Source organism: Nipponia nippon, unplaced genomic scaffold (assembly GCF_047370975.1).
Source record: "Nipponia nippon isolate SJK-2023a ecotype South Korea unplaced genomic scaffold, ASM4737097v1 scaffold_6, whole genome shotgun sequence".
Classification (NCBI taxonomy): Eukaryota; Metazoa; Chordata; class Aves; order Pelecaniformes; family Threskiornithidae; genus Nipponia; species Nipponia nippon.
This window is the reverse complement of record NW_028262380.1, coordinates 21097258-21114503: the sequence shown is the minus strand read 5'-3', so window position 1 is coordinate 21114503 and position 17246 is coordinate 21097258. Positions and strand designations below refer to the sequence as shown.

Below are 17246 nucleotides of genomic sequence, written 5' to 3'. Positions count from 1 at the left end.
GATACGCATAACTAGACATTGTTGATCAGTTTGGGTTTTTTCCACTGAACCAGGCAAAGTAACTTTTGCACGCATACACACTGCTCCAAACAACGTTAAGAACCGATTTTTTGTTTTGTTTTAATTTCTGAAAATTATTTCTTCAAATAGGACACTGCAAAGAGGAGAATGAAAGAAGTGTCATCACAGGAACAGAGACAAGTTTCTAGATGTACAAAGACGATTGCCACTCATTGTAAAGGAAGATCATCTTAAATCGGTATAAGCATGCCAACTGTGTTCATACAGGAACATCCTTATGCCATCAGAGACACTGATGAACACAAGGGCAGAAATGCCAGAGTGATACTTACAGCTGTCTTGCTGTGGTAGTTCATCTGTTTAAGTGCTGTACATGAACTAAAAAGCCCTGCCTTTCAAGCTCTTCTGAGAGTGGGCAGTTAGGACTATCTAGGAATCTGCACAGCACCAGGCAAAGTTTACGCTAGCTCAGAGATCTCAGCAAAGTATTCCGTTGAACCATAAAATTTGGTCCATCGTAGACTTATTTTTCATTCCAAAATGGTGGTTGTGTTCCTTCATTCCAAATTAAAATTTCTGGTGAAAGATGCTAGTGGCGTTCTTGTTAAAAAGACAAAAAAGTACATCAAAGTCTCGCCATTTGTTTATCCCCCCTAGAACTTTTCTCCATTGTAACAAAAAAAAAAAAAAAAGAAAACACACAACCCTGTAAGCATTTTGCTTCCCTATTTGTTCTTGTTTTCCCAAAAAGCATCAACAGAATTTCATTTTTGCATGACAAAAACACGTGTTTATATGTGGCTGGTTTTGGCTTGGGTTTTTTTTTTGAAGATACTTTCCCTTCTGTTAGGGAACAGAAGAGAGACAAGAAATGCGATGAAACTAAAGGAAGTAATATTCCCATAATTACATATTGACTTAGAGATACTGTAACTCACTAGAATTTAAGCAACATTTTCAAAGAAGATTTGTGCATAAACATGCACAATATGTAAATTTACATAATATGTAAATAAAATGTTGCTTCTTAATAGGAACTACTCCAGAAAAGGTGGTAGTATTCATCATTTGGTAGGTAAAACATTTTATTAGCAGAAATCAAGAAAATTTTGCCTTGTTCACTTCAGTTTGGATCCACAGGAATGCTTGGTCACACAGAGTGAATAGGTTGCTGACAGAATGTCCTCCCTTTGTTTCCTGTTTAACATAAAATGTTTACCAAATAAGGAAAAACTACACTTCCCCTTAATGTCTTCCTTTTACTCAGCCTACCAGAGTACCTTGAGTTTTCTCTTCCCTTATCAATACAATAAATATTGCAGAAATACGTTCTAGGAGGAAAACAGCTTCATTCAGTTCTGTCTGGAAAATGCTGACTTTGTTTCTTGAAGGTAACTGAGTATTTTACCTGAAGTCGAATTCAACAGCCAATAAATGGTACAAAATCCTTTTCATAAGCTGTTGTACTCAACAGAAGAGATGGTACAACATGTAAATCCAAACAAAAGACAACAACTTCTCAGAGATAGGATACAAATGCAGCAGAGAAATATTGAACACAATGTATGGAGCAAATCTTTTATACCCGGAGGCTTTCTCAGTTTATACCCAAAACAAAAACCGAGACTTCCCTTTTTCCCCATCAGTGCTGAATAGCTACAAGTTCAATTGCAGAAATGATACCAAGCATAACAATCCCCTTCCTTCCTACTGAATTTTGCTGTTGACAAAGTAAAGCATGTTAACAGCAAATGTCATCTATGACAATTTGAGAGAAATCCAAGCCCGAGCTGTGGAGAGGAAGATGTGGAGGCGAAGGCACAGAACAACTGACCATTGCTGATGTGTGCAGTAAGTCACCTGAGGTAATTATACACATTGGAATGTTTTAGCAGAGAATTTCTTACCAGAAAGGTTGCTAATTGGTGTTAATTCCATTAAGTTATTTGCTTAATAAGCAGCTATTAAAAGTTGCTAAACAGAGAAATGCAGAGGTAACTACACCTTCCTTGCTTCAGTACTGTGTGCTGTTCTGCTCATCTCCAAACCGAACAAGCACAATTCCAAAAGAAGGGGAGATCTTCATATCAAAAAGGCATACGATAGAAAATAGAGAAAAATAAACCAAACAGTGATTTTTTTTTCCAATTGGTAGTATTTTGAAAAGCTATTAGCTAAAAAAACAAAACAAAACAAAACACCCCAAACAAAACTCAAACTGCCTTTACATGGTGTAATACACAGTTATGACAATGAGTTCTACTGATCATCATGTCCAAGACACCAAACTTTTTTCAAAGCGAGATCTACGTTATGGAACATAAAGCTATGTTTATATTAGGGAAGATAAAAATCAAGCAGTCTGGAACAAGTCTTCACACTTCAGGCAACTAGTAAAAGGCTTTTGTTAGGAAGAATTATACTGAATCACTGTGCTGCAGCTATGTGCTAGACTTCTTGCAATATCCTTTTCTCAAGCCCCAGGTAGACGGTTATTTCAAGATAGTAGATAAGCTACTTCTCCAATTTTGTAAAACTGTTTTGTTCTTAAACAAGGTTTTAACCAGTCACTTCTGGACCAGTGAGGGGGGAGAAGCACACAATAATATGCCTAAAATCATGTTTGTGAATAATAGCATCGATTGTCTGACAGAGCCATCTCTGGAAAAAACTACGATTCCAGTATTCCTACAGAGCCTCCATGGATTTCCACATTACAACACCATGGATAAGAGAAAAGCCATGTATATTAAAGAAGCAGACACCAGTATTTATTAAAAGTTGATGCCACAGGAATTGACTCCTCTCCCCTATCAGGAATTGAAAGTTTAGCAAAACAGTTCTGAAGAACAGAGGACAGAGATAAACCCTCTGCAGAAATGCAAGTAAGTTTGCTCTTTTATAAAAGCAGTAAAAATACTGCCCAGGATCACTTTGTTCCAAATACAATACTTTAGTGGTTTGTAAAGATTTATGGTCACATCCAAAATTTGATTCCATTAATTCTTTTTAAAAAATTAGGCAACAGAAGAATATGATACATGGATACAATCCTGCTTGTCTGTTATCCAAGTCTTTGGAAGTAACCAGGTACTCATACAGAAAACTGAAAAAAGCCTCTACGGTTTCTTGTAGCATAATTTCAGTAATACCATTTTTTGGACAATCAGTTCTCATCCATACACTAACACAAATTCTGCTAAACCAAGTTTTTTAAAAAAGTAAACCAATTACTAAATCCTACCCTAAAAACATAAGGTGTTTTATCAGTGAATTAGCTAACAACTTCCAGTCACATAACAGAAGTATGCAACAGAGTATGCCGTGAGTGGAATAAAGAATACACACTGTAACCTGCCAGGCACCCTCAGAGTGGAAAATTTCAGAATCACCACATTTCTCATATAAAAATAAACAACATAATTAAAGACGTGTCTTAATTTAGCATTTCTATTTTGCTTTATACTTGTTTCTTAAACAGCTATGACAAAATATTGTTTACTTACATGAACAAACACGCCAAAAGAATGAGAGAAGGAGTAATCTGAAGCAACATTTCCCAGCTCCCCCAACTTGTTTACTGCTCGGAACTACATATGCAACCCTTTAAACACTACACAAAACAAACCTGTCACCACTACTATCCTAATGACTTGCACGTCTAAATGCCATTAATGCCAAGATATTTTTTTCTAGACAGATGCAGCATTCTTGCAATGCATTGCGCAGCACACACAGTCTTCGCTACTCTCCCTTGACAGAGCTTTCCCCTGGGCCATCCCTCGTTTCAGCAGAAATTTTTATTTAGTTTCTCTACCAGTGTTCAGCCAGCATCCATCGTCTGTTGAACATTCATGAGGCCATGCTGGAAACCTCTCATTAGTTACTCTTATTTGCCTCTGCTTTTCCTATTTCTTCTCTTCTTTCTACAATCTGGTTGGGCAACAGTGACAGCTAGTTGGCACGTTAAACATTAGGCCAAGCAGGTGCATGGACAGAATGGAGAAGTTAATTTTGACACATCTTTTGCTGAAAGCTGACTACACTACTGTTAATAATGGAATATTTCATATTCACAGAACATTAAGTTATTCACTAGCATCACTATGCACAAGTAAGGTCCCAGTTCAGAGGAGATATTAATGCTATAACACCACATATAAAGTCCTTTTGCATATATGAAGTGTGTTAGACTGAACAGAAAAATCATTCCCAACATTAAGTGTGGAGTCAACCATCAGCTCTGAATACAATGATACAGGCATTCATTAATTGGGCAGAAAACACAAAAAGTCAAAATATATTCAGACAGTAATAAGGCCCTAACTAATCTAAATGGCTTTGCATCATATTTATTAATTAAGAACAAACTCCAGATTTCTCAAGTACTCACCCTCATATCATTCACCCCCTATCTGAACGGAACCATGTTATAAACAACACAAAAGCAAAAGCAGGACAGAAATCTACTTCTGGATTTTTTTTCCTTTCGAACACATTGCTTAGCAAGTTCCATTGGACATTCAACTGCAGAGGTAAGTAACAGGTGTGACCAAAAGTGGAGGTAATGTTGGACAGGCATCCAAAGCCAGAGTTTCACCCAAGGGGGTGATGGGGGGGAAGGCATTAATTAAAAAAATTACATGACAGAATAAGGCATTCTCTACTAGACAAATCACTACTTCTAAAAATATTATTTAGTTATTAAAAGATTTGCATATAAAGAGTTATCCTGCGTATTTCTAGAAGCCTTAATTACGTGAAACACATTCAGCTGTGCTTAGAAGTACAGTACAGAATTTAAGCATAAATGTTGATTCATTGCAACTTGCATTAGTCAGATACAACAGGTAAGAGTTCTCTGCAGATTCCAATGTTAGCCCAAAAAGGGAACAGAAACTCAGGAGAATTCTATCAGATATTCTGAACAACTAGTGAAAGATCCTCAAACACAGGACAACTGTAGCCTCCTAACAAGATGCAGATTATATGCCACGCAACATTCTTCAAGATTTTAGATTTTCTCTGTCTCTCTGGTATCTTTCAAAGACAAGTCTATGCCATCAGAAAAAAAAAAGACATTGCCCACAACTCTTATCCTTCCTACTGCAAAGCATGTATGCATAGTAATGAACCAGTAAGAGCAGCTCCAATGCTTGCAAAGACAGAGTAGGCAGACCAGTATTCTGCTTGTGACTAAACCAATCACAGTTGCATGATACTGAACAATTGTGGGCGAGAATATCACAATTTCTAATTTAGCACAACATTCTGCTATGAAGTACAAAGTGTTACTTGAAGTTCCCAGATGCAGTTAATGCAGAGGTGGAATTGTTCTTTCCTTTTTCCATAGCTGTGCTTCAGTCTTATCTACAGATCTGAAATATTTCTGTTAAGAGTTCCAGAACCACATTACCTGATAGCAGTCTACTCTCTACTTCTGGTACTCCTTATGAACATAGGTGGATAGGTCTAAAACCAGCTGAGCACCTTATACGCCTGAACAAAAAAAAAAAAAATCTAGCAAAGCATGGAAATTCCTTCTGGAACCTACATGGCAGTTTCAGTTATGCGCTGTTTGCCCAGCACTTTACAAGACGCACACAATTCCTTCATCAAAAGTTTGGCAACAGAGAACGGAAGTATTTAGCTTTTCAATATTCCTTTCCCATTCTTAAACTGGAGCAAAATATAAGCGGTGAATCAAATGAGGTGAGAAGGTCTGTTAAAGAGGTTGGGGTACACAATCAGAACACACCAAACATGCACAAGATTTGTTGGCATGGAGGAGGCAAGGCAAGACAAATGCAACAGCATGACTCAACAGATAAGTCATTTAAAAGAATCTTACAAAATACATTCTGAAACACTACGTCCTAAAAAAAATTAATTTCCTTACACTGCAACCCACCCATTCACAGATGAGGTCTGTAAAACAGTTCAAAAGCCAAACTGAATTCAAGCATAGATCATCTTCTCTAGTAAATAAGTAATCTACTAAGAAGCCTCAAACCTTCTGAAAGTAATAAATTATGGCTAACAAGACTATCAAAGATGGGGAGAAGGAGTTAACACCACCTCCCCTCCCCTGAGTAACATATTAATTATAGCTTCCTAGGTAGTATTACTGATTGGCTGAAACCTAATCCTGCAACGTTTTAAAGCTAAATGACATAGAAAACAAAACTTAAGTGCACTGAAGAAGTGCTGTGAACATAAATACCAAATTAATATCCAACCTCAGCAGTAATTATTTATTCTATAGCATTCAAAAAACTTAAACACGTTAAAGAAACATGGCAAAAATATCTAACTCAAAAAGTGTTTAAGTTTATATCTAAACTTAAACAGGTTAGAGGCTCCTTAAATAGGATGAGGTACTGATGCTAGAACAGTTCTCATATAAAGCCAGGAGAGCAACATTTTCTCCCTTTATCTGCACTAAGCATCCCCCTCACACTCAACAGAAATTTAACAGACACAGCAAGCAGAGTTAGTGGTGTGACCCCTGTGTCCGAACAGGGCTTTCTACCTCATGGCAAAACAAGTTTACTCTGTTATAGAAGGAGCCCAGATTCCTAGCTCAGATGCCGACACCTCAAGAGATGTGAAATGAATCCCACCCTTAAAGCTTCTGATCTAGTAACACCATGGGTAAGCACTTTAACACTTCTGGGCCCTACAAACTCAACAGTGTTAAACAATAAATGAAAATAATGAAGAGGTGAAGCAGAAAACTGTGCACAGTAATTGCTACCCAAGTATGCTCTTCCCACCACATCTTGAAGTTTGCATGGTCTGAAACACCAGCTCCCAAACGATGCCACATTCTCAAAATCCAGTATAACAGCAGCAGCCTTGGCATGAGCAACAGCCAGGCAGAAAAGCCAAGGAGAAGGAAGCAGGCTCACTGCTGGAAATATCCAGTGTGGGCAGCAACAGCTGCTGCTGGGGCTGGCTGCTTCCCTCGGCTCTGGGCCCTGTACCCCACCAGTAACCATCCTACATGCTTCAACCCCTTCTGGAAGCAGCATTGAGGCCAACAGCAAAGCTTTCTGCCTGCCCTGCCAAATGTGAATCGTTATTTCCCTACTTCCTCTGAAAGGAACAACATCCAGACAAGAGCTGGAGGACACCTTAAAGTCATCCTTTGGATGATGACACCTGAACAAAAATAAAATATAATTTATGATAGTAGAAGTATTTAACCCATGTTCAGACATCTACGTATATACCCAATTATCTTTATAATCTTTTAGGTTAGGAAAGAAATAATTGAGGTTGCTTTCATTGCAACTAAACTTCGTATCTATTTCAATTAGTAAACAGAAAATGACTAACATGCAATCAGTAAAATCAAGGAGCTTTGCCTGTTTAACAAACCAACTAACTAGAATTTGCACCTTGAAGTAATCTGTGTTTAACAGAAGTTTGAGATAGGCCAAAGAGGAAGCAAGTTTCAAAATATTTTTAAGTGAGAAATTTGAGACCATCAGCTGAGGCTATTTCATACAACAAGTGACCATGTCAGAGCCAAAGGCTCATTACTTATGCAAACATAACAGGCTACTTACAACTCTTAAAAGATGCATAGGAAAAGTACAGTATTTACCTCATCTTAGCACTTACAACTGCAATACTTTGAGAACTTCATTATTAGTGTTGGCACCTGTACTTGCCACCAGTATGAACATCACAATTCACCCTCTACCACGTCTCTAACTTACGCTTACTTCACATACTAAGACAATATCCAGGAAGTATGCTCTCCACTAGGTATCCAACAACCCTGGAGTTAAGTACTTAAGAGAAATGCCTTATATGCTTTAGTTCCACACAATACAGAATGCTCTACATTCAAGTTCTGATCTTAAATTCACTCGCCAAACAAACAGAGCGCTCTGAAATATCCAAGCAGTTGTACAAATGGCAGCCTCCACGGTGATCCCAGGACATATGCCGTTGTTTTCCACAGCAGTTTACAGTTGACGTTTCCAGTTCTGGTCTGTGTGCAGAAAGTGCCAGAGAACTTCATATTTAAGTCTGTCTTCTCCAAAATCCTGAATGCAAAACTTGCCAAGGAAAACATAATTATAGCTCTGTCTTGATAGTGAAATACATGTTCCTTCCTGCTTCTAACAAGTCTCTTACTACACTCCCAATAAACAGACCAGATTTAAGCTTGTTCTTTATGATCATCAAAAATACAGCACAGACCTGGAAAAGCAAGCTCAATTTTCACCCCTTTGAACACCATACTTCTCTTAATTTTCATGTGCAAAATGTCCTTGTTACAGTGTTTCAGTTCCACTTTCATTTTTATTGTGTATACCAAAACAAATCTGAAAAAGGCAAATGGAACTAGACACATTCATGAAACATGTCTGCAGTCAGTTTTCAGAGCAGAACCCACGGCAAGACCAGATAGCTTCACTCAAAGCATTCACAATCGTACAAGATGCAGTGAAACAATCACTTTCATTCCAATAAGCCTTAGAAACCTTTTGGAGAAAAAAAAAAATTTGATTGATTGATCTTCAGAATTGTTGCACTACTACCTAAAACACAGCTGTCTAAAATCTCCACTTCACCCAGTCATATCTGAAGGTAAAAGACTAGAGACTGGTTCTTTTGTCACAGATAGCAAGGCGCTACATCTAGACTTTAAACACGTTAACAATATTATAGTATTCTAAAAACTCAATATCTTCAGTTGGTATCCTTAGTCCTCTGCCTAAAGTCTTCTCAAACACTTCACAGATCCCAAAAATACAGCATCAGAACAATGAATGACCAGAATTAAAGAGGCACTTCCTAAAACATTTGTGCTAAAACTTAAAAAAATCTACTCAAATGAATAATCAACTACTACTTTCATATTTAAAGAATAGTTGCAATAATTTGGGTAACAAGACAATGGCTGTCTTGTTCTTTGGCTTCTGCAAGAATCTTAAATCTGCTGCTGACAGCATTTTGGCCATAGAAAACTAAAAGTGGTAAAAAAAATCAAAACCAAAAAAAGTCATTGTAATTTTACTAACTTCTGGCAGGAAAGAAATTTCAGCCTTAGGGTACCATTTAGGAGACTGCAAACCAATACAAAATAACAGAAGAAAAACAGTTCAATAGAATCAATTTACAAAGTAAGTCAGTGCCAGCACAAATTTTGCCACTCCTCAAGTTGAAAACCTCCACTTAGTAACACCTCCCAAAAACTTACTGTATAAGTTATGATGCAGCTTACTATAACATCGTGACATTCTCCTTTAGCCATTTTACCCTTATTCTTTCTATGTTAGCAGTCACTTTAAACATTTGCACAAAACCAAAACTGAAATGCTAATGGAAGACAGCAAGTATTTGACAAACTGTCTTGTCTCAAACACAACAGTACCTTGCAATTTCACTGAAGATTAGCAAAAACATATGAATTGGCCACACTGACTCAGAGGTGTCCATCTAGTTCAACCTTGAGCAGCACCAGTTAGCAGCAGATGGTGCAGTACAAAGGGAGATGGCAAGAACAATTTTCCCCTAAAACAACATATTTTTGGCTTGCAAAACAGTCCACTGCAATGAGTTTCCTAATTTAATTCTACCTGTGTATGCAGGTGTGCTCTGCCACTTCCCCCAGGAAAATGAGAAGTGGGGGGATACATCTATTTTTAAACCCTCTTCTGATTGTCAATGAATGCCCCCACGTCTCATAGCATGAAAATAACTACCAGTCTTCTACAGTTGGCTCCTTTATAATACTCATGATTTCTAAGAGGTCTACCACACCCTCACTATCACCTCCTAAGACCTGAAACCCATCTGGCTGTCACAGTGCTCTTCCATCCCTCCCTCCCTCCCTCCACCTCGTCCTTCCTTGCCTCCAGCCCAGGGTTCATTCGACCTTTGCCTAGCCAATTTCAGCAAATTATTCCATCAGCAAATGAACCCAACAACTAAACTGAATTAGCTCAGCATGAAAAGGAGGACAGGCTGAAGGCCTAAACCACAGCTGCCAACATATTGGCTTTAGCTTCCTAAGAACTACGGCGACAGGGCAGGTCTTTTAAAACCAAGAAGTCCTAGTTTCTCTTCATACACAAAAACATACATAAAAAAGCACTGGCAAGCTTTATTCAAACCTTTTCTAGTTTTACATATCCTTTCAAGCAACAGTGATTAGCATACTATTTTCCTTTCTTCATAATTTGTAGTATTTCTTCCTGATCAACAACCAGGCTTTTTCCAAAGAACAATCCACTATTACTCCCAAAAATCTTAAGTATAACAGCTAATCAGAGCTCCAATTATTCAGTTAAATCCAGCCCAAGTAAACACTTAATGGTATGAAAGTACTCAATAAAATAAGCTCCTTCCTCCTTTCTCTCCCTGCCCCACTTTTTTGCACTTCAATGCTACCACCTCATCACCTTGTCACACAATATCATGAAATACCACCAAAGATCTCTGCAGGCAACAGCAGTTTACATTGAGTCCCGCTTCATCATCCCGCTACACGTCACTTCTAAGCTAAATCGTATAATGCTCCATTTGTAACCATCTAGGACAGTGAAGATGCCTCCTTTTTCTTCCCATTAAGATAACATTTTACCTGTGATTGCTTATCACTCTTTTGTAAGGAAACAGCAATTTCTGTGGACCTGATCACAGCCAAGCTTGTGTACAGAGCTTCCATTTTGTTGAAATAAGAAGTCTTACCACTCATCAACATCAAGAGAAATTAGAGCCTTGACTACTGTTCACAGGATACTATAAACAGACATAAGGCAACATAAAACAAGTGTCTGAGTGCTTCTGAGACAAAAAAGAAACACATCACAGATACATAGTTTCTTAGGAAGGATGTTTACTTAATAAAGGAAACAAACCAGTTTTACTTGGATTCCTTTATAACAAAGTTTAAAAGCAGTCAACTGGATGCATTTAGAGCTGAGATAGGTGGTTTGGTGTTTGTTTTTTTTTTTTCTTTCAAACATCTACGGCTGAATCAGAATGGGATGTGTCTTCATTATACTGAATTAATAAAATCACATTTCATCAGTTATGCTTTATAGAAGTAAATAGTTATGCCAGGCAAGTGATTCTAGTTTTGATACATGAACTCTCTCTCAAAATAAATCAACTGGTAAAAACCAAATTGACTCCAGAAACAAAGGTTTCATTCCAAAGCGTGGATTTTTCTGTAAGCTAAGTTGCTATCATCGACAATAACGAACCTCTTTAAGAAGACCTAGTAAAAATCTTGGCTCTACTGCTAATCTAAAAGTCTCTCTCTACAAATTTTATGGATTGCTGAAATATCTCCTTTCCAATTTTGAATGTCATTTTTCAACTTCACAGTTGGTAACATCTGTGTAAAACATTGCTTTTCATGAGTAGCTAAGTCTCCCTTACCCACCTTTCTCAATCACTTACTATGTACTTGGCACACGTGGGCTTCTACTAAAATGGTTAATACTACTTTCTTCCAAACCTGTTAACTTCTCATAGATGCCCTTGTACAGCTGTGCACTGACCTGAAAGAAGGACCTAATCCTGCTGAAAAAATATTAATATCAACTTCCAGCTCAATCGCTTCCCCCAAACTAGCTCACCTCCAGCCATGATAATGTTAAGGCAGCAGCTGGAACACACGGAAGAGGCAGGGAGGGAGAGAAAGCAACAAGCACAAAGGAAGAGCACCCCTTTCTGCAGCAAGAGACTACACCAAGGTCAGTTTAAATCAATAACAAAGCAACATCCTTCAAAGACTGCAGAGCTACAGGTCTCGTATCACTGCCTGCAACACAACCAAAATAAGACCAATTATCAGGACTGCAGTTTCATAAGACCAAAACCAAAATATTAATTTACTTAAAAAGCAGTCTTAGAAGGAAATCCCAGAGAATACGTCATACAGGTTCATACATCGAAGTCAATGGGAGGAATTTCATTGTCTCTTATCTGTACTTTAGACTGACATATTACTGTTTCCAAAGTAACTACAATACCCTCTATGGCTCCGACAGCAGTGTTTCAGTAGATATATTCAGGGAACATGACCCAGGTAGGAGAGAAGAGATTAAGGCAGCCATGTTCCAAAAAAGTGCTGGCAAAGTTAAGTCTTCCAAAGAAAAATTAAAAATATACTCTGCGGAAGACAGAGCTGTCTTGATGCATTTCATTTGCAACTACAAATCGTAAGTAGGAAAGGATATAAATATATTTTTCCTTCCTGCCACATCACGATACAAGAATTGGAGCTACATGACATTATGTAGTCTAATTTTCATATTTAGCAAAACAGTAAACAATACGTAGCACTAAAAAAGTAATTTCATTTTCACTTCAAAATCATTTTTAAGTCTTTAGGCAATGAAAATAATGTAAGCCAACAGTACTTTTCATCTAGGCATACAATGTTACAGCAAGAAGCTATCCTGCAACCTTCTACATATAGAAATCTAGGATTATAACTACAGTAGAAGGAAGTCTCCTACTCAGAAAAATTAACTTTCGTATTGTTTGAGAATCATCACAGACCACATGGTCTGAGTGGTTTTGTTTATCTGTTAACAATATAATACTACTTGCTTGTTGTTCTTCAAAAAAAATACTGGGTAGCATTTCAAATTGAGGAAAAGCAAATCAAGCTTGTCATTTTCAAACTATAACTAGAGAGAAACAACACAAGACTTATTCTTTTTATTTGGTTTAGATCTAGGCATACAAACAGAAAATTCACCTGCTTACTTCATCTAGTGAGGGGGCAGGAGGGAGGAATGCATTTCAAGTAAAATCCTGTGGCTGGGATGAAAAAAATTCCACAGATTGACAACAGTATTGTTGATAATTTCCTAGCAAAGCTCACTGAACATATTTCAACATGTAAAGGGAGACTGTAGTGTAAATCTAGGGGGAAAAAAAAAAATCACCTACTGAGCCATTCACTCATTCATCAAATGCTACACATACAGAAAAAACCCAAAAAACATTAAGGAGTTACTGATGACCAATCTCAATGGGAGCCTAGAGGAGTTATTTACTATTAAGAATAAAATACCATTTGTGTGAAAATTTCCTGTCTAAATAACACGTTTAACTTTCAGAGAACTCTGAATTTTAACTAATTCAGTTCACACAGTCACCCGATGGAACTGAGAAAAACTGTTGCTTCATCTGTATAACATTACTATATGTGCTTAATAAATAACACAACTAATCCCTTCCTTTATTCCAAACCAGAAAGCGAGAAAGAGCATTCATACCACACCTTCGTGTATGGACAATTTCCCCATTTTAAGGAGAAACTACACAGAGCTTAGAAATCCAAAATGTCTTCACCAAATTTTTATTCAACAAAAACTTGTTTAAATTAATACTCTACCACAAGGTTTGTTTGCTGTTAAACACAGCTTTAAATAGGTTCAGATAAACTACTGTTTATTGCTCACCTCAGGTTTAGAAGCTGAGCACATGACAATTTCTTACAAACGAACAATAACCACAGAAAAAGTACACACACACAAAAAAAATCAGCTATTAAAATTTTAACTGGAGACAGTACCAGAGGGCTGGGCTGCTGACAGTTTTTAAATGCCTCATGATGCAGAAGGCAGGAAACAGAAAGCATTGCCTAGAGGAAAAGGATCAAAGCTATTTTTGCATTCCTTTAAATTCTGAGCTACTGCGAAAGTTAAAGCTTCACACAACCCAGGTAGCCTCAACAACCATTCTAATTTACAAACGCTTCTGCAGTGCTGCTTGTGGTTTGCGATACAAGCTGCAATAGGCAGTGAGGGGCTCCCTCCCACCTCTGCATCCAGGAATCACCGGAGAAGCAAGATTCACCTGCAGTAGTTAGCATTATCTGCATACAGAAGACATTTTCTCCTCATATGCTTAAAAATCTTTGCTAGAGACCACAAGAATGAGATTAAAAGAAAAGGTCAGTGGTTCTTACCTGTTAATTCAAATTCTGTTGACTCACATGAGTCAACAGTTCTGTTAAAATGAGTGCTGTTAACTCAAATTCTTAACTGTTCTGACAAGAACATTATCTTCAATTTCCAAGATGGATTTTAGTTAGAACTCTGGAGTACTTTTCATTATACAGATTTAAGGATTCCTCTAACAGGTCTCTGAAAAATGCCGTGCTTTTGGCATTGGAAGAAAAAGGAGCAAGGTCCAGAAGGAGGAAAAAAAAAAAGAAGAAAAAAAAACCATGAAAGATATAGTAATAAACTCTCTTCGGTTAAGATCGAAGTGCTCACAGAAATCAAGTAAACAAATACAGATTTTATAGTACCCAGACAATCATCACATTCTGTTTATGCTGATTCTAAATGTTAACCACGCATTACCATTTTATTCACCCCCTCCCCCTTTCAGATATGCAAAGACAGTTTCCATAGTAACAGGAGAGGCTTACTAATATCCAAAGGCAGAATAACACTAACTTATGTAATAACTTGAAACTCACCTTGGTTTGTAAAATGCATATGTGCTTATTTTGGGAAGCCATACATAGTGGTTATTTACGCTTAACACATACCATATGTGGTCAAGATAAACATTTCAAGTTCCTGTATTTTAAAAAGCCACTTTCACTGGTAGGATGTAACAGACTAATCCAATGAAGTCTTCTCATACATCAGGATTTCTGCAGTAAATTAGAATCAACTCTTATGCAAAATAATACACTTTTGACTTCTGAGGAGTTTTTGACAATGCATTAAAAATTGCCAAAAAAACCCACACGTGTAGTAATTTTCCTAGCTTTCCCACATCACAGCTCTTTGCAATATGTTCCTCTCCACCGATGCTGATTGAGAAGAAATATTAAATATAAAAAGGACATACAAGTTACAGCACACAAACTAAAAATCAATTAAAAGGATATCACATTGCTCACTTCATACAAATTTCAAAAAAAGGAAACTACATTTGTAGGTGTTCTTCATAGCGATAGTTATCATCATGGGAAATCTTATCAAGATCAACTGCCTCTGTCATTTGGTCCAGGCCTCCTTTGACAAATACATGGCAGCTCAACCTACTTATGACAGATCAGCATCACTGAGGTTAGAAGAAAATGAGTCATGCCCAAGTTGCGTAGGAGCAGCTAGCCAGAATCTGGTAGGAGGTCCCCAGAAAAGCAGAGCTGCCTTCAGAAAGCTTAGAGCTGAAAGGGCAGCACAAAAACCTGCTGACGGAGGGATGATATTGAGTCAAAGAATCTCAGGGAGGGACACTGAGGGGTTTTAAGAAAGGGTCTACTACAGAATACTGTAAGACAAGAAAAAGAAAACACCAGCTAAATAACCTAGGTAATTCCCAACAGTAAGACCAGGGAAATCTTCAGAAGAGGTGAAGCTGATGGTCAAGAAAAGAAAGCTCACAGGACACTAGAAGGTGCAGAATGCACTACCAGAAGCACTGAAGCGTTACAGTAAAAATGCTGGAAGGCTGTAAGGAAAAAATACTCAGCTATGGGCAAAGGAAGTTACAAGTGCTTGAGATCTTATCTCTGAGTGGGATTCCAATGCCACTCAGCTACATAAATGCCAAGATTTTCCCTGGTTAACTGTTTTTTAATCTTTGTTTCAAAACCCTCTACAAATCCAGCCAACTATAGCTATTTTAGTTCCATCTTGTAGTTATGACAATTCACCAACTGCTGACTGAGCTATCAAAACCTGGCAACCTTGTTGCACAAGGTTTCTTTACTGGATTTCTCCTATTGCTGGGTTTCTCCTATTCATTATCATTAAAAATAAAAAATATGCTAAGAAAAACTTAAATGAAACTGAGAACAGAGCAGAAACTAATTAGATTTCAGGGACAGATGACTGCATTGAGATGCTGACAGAAAATAAATGACAGCTTGAAGTTGACATCCTTTAGTGGAGAAAGGACTCAAAATTTCTGTCCTCCCAACAGAAATTATAAGACCAGATCATGAAGAGCTTCACTAGAGACAAAAAGATAGAAGTAATGGAATAAAAAAAAAAAAAAAAAAGAAGCCTGAAATACTCAGTTTTCATCACGAGAGAAATCTACGAGCCTTAAAAAGCAGTTTGCTAGGGAAGTGGCAGAAGTCTCATTGCTGACAACCTTTTAAGACCAGCGCAGGCCAAAAGAATCATGCAAAGATCATTTTGCTACATGACCAAAAATCACTGCACCATACGTGAAGTCTCACACACAACCACCAACTTCCAAATGGATTATTCAAGCCCAAAAAGGTCACTACCACAGTTTCACAGTCACCTTAGTGAGGCAGTTCTATGGGCAGCGAGGCTCATGCCACCACGGGAGGCAGGCCACCCTTCTTCTGCACTGCTGACCCCACCTGCACAGTCCCAACCTCTCTCTTCTTTGGACTGGTGCTAGTGCTTAAAGCATGTCAGGAAGGAGTGTGATCCATCGTTTTTTCTGTTGCCTGCATTTCTTTTCACATTCCTGCAAGCTAAAGCAACAGACAGCACTCATCACAACACTGGGGGCAAAGAGGGTACAAAGTAGAAAGGCAGCAGGAATTCCTTCCCTCCTTGTGGGTTGTGAGTACTGGGATGAGCATGTCTAGTCCCACTAGCTCTCTTGTGCTAACAATATTGCTTGCGTGGCCAGCTGGGGTCAGCTCCAAAGAAGAAAGCTACCTGTTGACGGCCACCCACACGAGAATGGCTTAAACCAATTGTGAAGTTGCAGCTAAAAATAATGTTTTGTAGAAACCCTCGCTTCTCAAATGCCGAAGTCAGATTAATTTGAAGAGCTCAGTGTGTTAAGATGATGGATAAGTTCCAGCTTGGAAACTCAACTAAAAGAAAAAAATCTTTGAATGACTTTCAGGAAAAGGTTACATGATGTTGTCCATTGTTTCCTCAGTAAATACAACGTAGTGCTGTAGTTAAAAATGGTCTAGCTCAGTATTATATAAGCCATTATTTGAGAGAAATTTATTAGCCAAATACAGGTCCAGGTTTTCTGCCTCACCTGAAAGGCTGCCAAATTAATCCTAAATTTAGACTTTTAAACAAGAAAAGAATCCATAATTATCCAGAATTACAAAGCAACTTAATTAAAAGTCAATGAATATACTGAATGTGAAAACCCAGTGTTATCTTCAGGCTCAGAATAGAAGGTTCCTTAAAACTTTCTACCAAATTAAGTAGTGAACGAGCAGAGCCAAAATGAAAAGAAAATAGCCTCATGGTGTCCCATCCAGT

General features: G+C 37.8%; 1 protein-coding gene across 4 annotated transcripts in view; it reads right to left on the bottom strand.

Annotated features, from left to right (window-relative positions):
• STIM2 (stromal interaction molecule 2) overlaps window positions 1-17246 on the bottom strand; it is a 69797-nt gene that overhangs the window by 49168 nt on the left and 3383 nt on the right. Inside the window, exon 1 of one of the 4 annotated variants that reach the window (XM_087736799.1) lies at window positions 13979-14073. The exons of the other annotated variants lie outside the window; for them this stretch is intronic. The gene's annotated coding sequence lies outside the window, so the exon portion shown is untranslated. Of the gene's footprint in view, window positions 1-13978; window positions 14074-17246 lie in introns of those variants that run through there. 4 annotated transcript variants of the gene reach the window in all.